This window comes from Thalia democratica, chromosome 4 (assembly GCF_965202585.1).
Source record: "Thalia democratica chromosome 4, ktThaDemo2.hap1.1, whole genome shotgun sequence".
NCBI lineage: Eukaryota > Metazoa > Chordata > Thaliacea > Salpida > Salpidae > Thalia > Thalia democratica.
Genome location: NC_139168.1, coordinates 19,919,022 through 19,925,021, shown reverse-complemented (window position 1 = coordinate 19,925,021; position 6,000 = coordinate 19,919,022).

Below are 6,000 nucleotides of genomic sequence, written 5' to 3'. Positions count from 1 at the left end.
CTGTACATAAATACAGCATAGTTTAATTTTTAATAGCTTTCAAAGGTATTTGAGGTCAAAATAGGCTTTTTTTTCTTTTATACTGCTTATAGACTGAAAAACAAACTATCATGAGATTTTATAAGTAACACTTTTATGATGTAGATCTATGCAAACAATATACATTAAAAATTCTTTTAATAAAAACAGTTTGAAATAAAAACTAACTTTACCATGAAAGATTAAATTTTTAACAAAAAGTGTCACAGTTACAACAAAGTTTAGTATAAGATAAATTTGTTTCAAATGATTCGATTTGATGTTGACAATATTAAATTTTTATATACGTTGGGAATTATAGGTTAAATATGACTGTGTTTCGCTTTTTGAAATTTTAGTTTGCTTGTACTGTACAAATGCAGCTGTTTAATCAACTAATAGTAAAATATAGTAACTGTAGATATAGTAGTATAATAAAAAATAAAGTTTTATTTAGAAAATCTACTCTAAAAAATTACTATTAAGTGTAAACAATGTCTTATGGTAACTAAAGGTAATTGATATGACTCTAACTAAACTTGTATTAATCTTTTCAGCGTCTAAAATTATGACCGAGCACATCGAGTCCTTCAAAAAAGGCAAGGAGATCGTCTACGACGCTGTCTACCTCGGATGCGGTCTCGTCGAAAACGATATCCCCGCCCGCATCTTAAACATAGAAATGGAAATCCCGGGAGAACTGTCCTTCTCCCTCCGAGGAGTGACCTTCCAGATGGATGAGTTGGACGAAGATGAGGAGGATTTTGAGATCGACGAGGAGGAGTATAATTTCATGTTCGCCATGAATGAGATCGAAGGAGAAAAGGCGTGTCACGTGACAAAGATCTATTTTATCACTCTACATCCGGGTCACGGAGAGAAGAGGTTTTATATTTAACTTTCTTATATTGTCAGTTTTTTTATTTTCTAAATACTTGTTTATTTCAATTTATTATTATTTCAATATAATTTACTATATATTTCATTATCTAAAGGAGGTATTATTTCAACGTAGCAGAAGACGGGGACAGGGGAAGTGCAGTGTACCATCCCCAGTGGGTAAATTTCGGAAATCGCCACATTGTACAGCTGAGAAATGAATAAGAAAGAGGTTTGAATGGTTGAAGAGTAACTAAAAAAATGAGGATTTGATTATACGTACGATAATCAACAATTTTTTATTTGTAGTCTGTTTCTTTCTGTATTATTTTTTCGTTTTTTCTTTATGAGTTTGGAAATTGTGCAAAACATTTACTCGGTTTTTATTATTTTCATACGTACGTGTTAATGCTTTACTTTATTTTGATTTTTAGTTGTGTAGAAAAGTTGCGTTTAGTTAGTACATATATAAGTAATAAAAAAACACCTATATCCATAGTAGATGTGTATAATTTTAGACATTGTTAATATTAGCTGACTATATTTGTGATGCTATGTATCAAAAATTGTTTTCAAACTGATAAATCTGGTTTAATCTGGAAATTCTTTTCAAAATATAACAACATTAGTTCGTTTATGTTAATTTAATTAATTATACGGTATAACTAAAGGCTTTATAGTAGGAATACATTTTGTATGTATCTTAACTTGATCTCCAACAAAACGAAACGGCGACAGGGGAAGGACAGTTTACCATCTTTAATGGGTAAATTTCGAAAAGCGCAATATTAAATTTATAAGGGTAAGAATATTATAATGTGGAAAAGTAGTTTCAAATTTTTGGATTTGTAGTCCATCATTTTAAGCTTGTTATTTTGATTTTGGAGCATGTATGAGACACTCAATAAGTTCTTTTAAATTTTCGTACGTTTGTTTTAAAACTCTGCCTTATTTTGGTCTCTACTTGTGTTGAGAAGTTTGTGTTTCGTTTGTATATAAATACTAGATAAGTAGCACCTTTATCAAACAAACGATTTATGTTCAAGTACTTTTTGTAATAAATAGTGAAACTTGGGTTGCAATACTTTTCAGTGTTCCTGTCTTGATAAAACTTTGATTGTCTAAGTAAAATTTCTTAAAAATATAATGAAGTGCAACATTTTTTGTAATAAACAAAGGAACAACTATGTTAAGTTTCTATATTGTACATATATTGGGTAAGTAAACCTAAAGATTAGTCTGATTTGCATTTTTGCTGATTCAGAAAGTTATTTAAAAGAAACTTTTATTCATTTTTTTATATTCCACCTTATTTGAAAACAATAAAAATTAAGCAAAAAATCAAAGTTTAAATAGTTAAAATTAAAACAAAACATTTAAAAAAGATGTTATTTTTGCTGACTTAGCAAATATGAGTGACTACTATGGTCACGAATAACTTAAGTTTAACAGCCTTATATTGTGCAATTCTTTTAAAATTTGCAATAGGAGTTGCCTACAAGATGAGTATCAGTTTTTTATTTATTTATCTATTAATTATAAAAAACGAATTATATATACATCATAATTGAGTAAAGACTGGATCTAACAGTTTTAAAGTATCGATCACGATAAAGAACTGAAAGTATTAAAAACATTATTTATTGAAAATTAAAAAAGAGCTCAAGTTAATTGGTCCTAGGACCTATTAACAAAAAAAAACAATTATGTAATAAGTCTTACAAACTAAGTTAAGTTTTAGTTAGTTTCTAAGTTACTTATTTAAACTTTTTTAGTTATTTTTTCTATATTTTAAAATTATTTAACCTGAAAATAAATTGTAATTTGTTTCTACAATCTGTAAATTATTGTATTTGACTAGAGTAATAGTTTTGTTTGTTTTGTTGAAAACTTAAAACATATATTATATAAATAAATATTGAATGAACATATTAGTTTGTAAGCCCTTAAGGCTTTCAAACTTATATGCTTTTTCAATACTTGAAATATGATAATTTTTATTGTTTTTTTACTTCATAAAAATACTAGTTATTCTAATTATTATAACTTATATGTACGAATTCGGTTGTAGCAAAAAGTCTAGAAATATATCATAGTACTAAATAATCTACAAAAATAAAACATAAATGACTTGTTTTAAAGTTTTTAACACTTTTTCCCATTCTTATTAAAATACACTTAGAGAGTCAGTTCTAATTTAGGATTTAAAATTAAATTACCCAATCAGACTTTCTATACAATAGATAAAAATAAAACTGCACTAATTGTAGCTGTCTATCCAAGAGTAATTTTTTAGTTTTTTTAACAAAAAAAGAGCTTAACTTTTTTAGCTAAGTTAGGAGAAAATGTAATATGAATTATAGTCCTTTTAGTACTTCAATTCAACTCCGATTGTGACCCATAGTCTATAATGTATAAAACTATGTACAGTGTTTTAGTGCTAATAGTGTTAGTAAGTTTTAGTTGAATTGTAACTATTTTCATAGAATGTTTATTTTCTGTTGCTTGAAATTTTGCTAGTTGCCACTGATTTTGAGAAATATTACTAAGAATAGAACAAATAAATAAACTTGGAGGAACTAAATAAACATAAATTTTGTTCATAATACTTGTTTTAAATTAGTTTAGGTTAAATAAGTTAGTTTAGTTAACTGTAACTATTTGGGTTTATATTTAAATTTTAATAATATTTACTATTTACACTTTTAAAAAAGCATTTATTTAAAAAAATAACTTTTTAAAAAGTTTTTAATGTTTGAATTTGTAATTTTAATGTCTTAATAATGTACATGTTGTTATTAGTACCATACACATTTAATATTTAAAACAAATTTACAAATTACAAAAAAGATGTTTTATAATGACATTTTTTTTAAATATAATCATACTTTTATTTACTTAGTTTTTATTTAATATTTGTTTTTTATATTGTCTTTAGTTTTTTAAAATAGTACATAAATTGCTCAGAAAATAGTACAATATAGTCAATTGTTTACTCTATCAATAATGTACATATTATTTTACATTTAATAGTTAAGTATTTTATTTGAATTTGTTAATTTTTTCTATAACTTTTCATGTATTTATTAAGTAGACTTCTATTTTTTTGTATTTACTTTTTTAGCTTCAGATTTAATTTTTTAGATTACTCTTTTGTGTTAGTTTCTTACAATCATTGATTTAGTTTGATTATTTTATTTAAATTTATTAAAAAAAAGTTGCCATCTTACACTTTCAGGCTACTTATGATTACTCAGGTTTGAAATTCTGGAAAACTTTGGTCAGTTTAGGCTAATTTGAATTTGATGAAAAAATGTAGCAGACTTAAACTTGTTTATTTTAAACTTAGGCTACTTTATATTTTTTCCAAAATCTATGGCTAGTTTATGACTTAAACTTTTATGTTTTTTTTAAATTGTGTTTGTTATCAAATCCTGTTGTTATTTAATTATTATTTTTAGGTATTGAGGTTAACTAACAGTAATTTTCTTCATTTGTTTCTCATTTTATTAATTGAATTTTTTTATTAACTCAGGCTAGTTTTTGATCATTCAGGCTAACTTTTTTGCCTCAAATAGTGGCAACCCCGAAATAATTTGAAACTAAAATCTTAGTTTAACAATTTGTCCTAAACCTAATGTTTCTTAAAAGTGTCTGTTAATGTTAATGCATTTTTTGGTCTAAATGTCAGTGAAAACTTGCTTGGGTTCAAATTTTAGTAAACTAGTTTAAAATTTCCCATCTTGTATTACATATCTGTACATGTAAGTACAAATATATTGTTACATATTTGTACATGTAAGTGTTTGCTAAATTACTTAAGGTTTCTTTTGAAAAAAATCATTAAGTTTTAATTTTAAAATGAGGCCAACAATGTAATTTGCTTGCTTATTGATGTAAATGAAAGAGTAATAAAAACTTAACTTTACTAAAAAAGTTGCTAAGTAATACTATTACAGTTTATTGAAGCTAGTATGCAGTTAAAATATTTTTTATCATTGAAAATTTTAGTAATAATTTATTTTATATAAGAAGCATTGGTTCAATGGCAAGTAAAAATTTAAAAAAAAGTTCAGTCTAACCAAAAATACTCTCCTACTCATTAAAAATTTAAAGTTTTATATTTTAACAAAATAAAAATGCTATCTGTTTTATTTTTTTGAAATTTTTATTTTAATATGATTCAAGTATTTCAATTTCTCTAGACAAGCTTTTTAGCTTAAATGAACAATGTTGTACAAATTATTTTTGGTATAAGTTGTATTTATTTGTTTATTCAACATGGCTAAATATTTAAAATTCTTTACTTAATTAATGTTTAAATTTGAAAAATAAATTATTTAAACTGACTAAAAAAAAAAAACAAACTTAAATTTTTTATGACAAATTTGTAGTGTCAGTAGTAAATTGAAATATATGGTAAATCAACTAAATAAAAAAGTTTTTTAAACTTATGTGCAGTATTTTGTTTTAATCAATTTACACTTGTCTATACAAAATACCCTAATTTTGTAAAATTCTTTTTACGCTATTAATCATAATACTAACATCTTAATTTTTTGAAGGTTAATAATTCAAAAATTAACTATGTTATTTAGTTTTAAATAATTTTAAAGGTAAAATGTTATTTAAAAATGTTGTTTGTGTTTCATAATTTTAATTAGTTATTGTTATTATTGTAACTCCCAACTAATTAGTATAGTTATAATTTTAAATTTCTTTTTGTTAATTTTAAAAATACAAACATATATAACGGAAATTTTGAAAATTAAATTTTATGTGCAATTAAACTATTGGTATTTTGATTAAAGTTTGTATACTTATAGTATTGCTTAATATTACAAATAGAATCTAGAATTGCTGAGTGTGCCAGTAAACATTTTTAAGCATGTAGTAATAACTAGTGATAAAACCAAGGGTGGAGCAGAACATCATGAATACTTATAATAATTTAATTTTTTGAAAATCTAGAATGTAATAGTGTAATTTTTGAATTTCTCAAGCTACATGAATAGATAAAACAAATTTAAAACTTGATTTAGTAAATGATACTGTGCTATTAGGGTATTTATTTTCCTATCATTCCAAATACTTTATTCATTG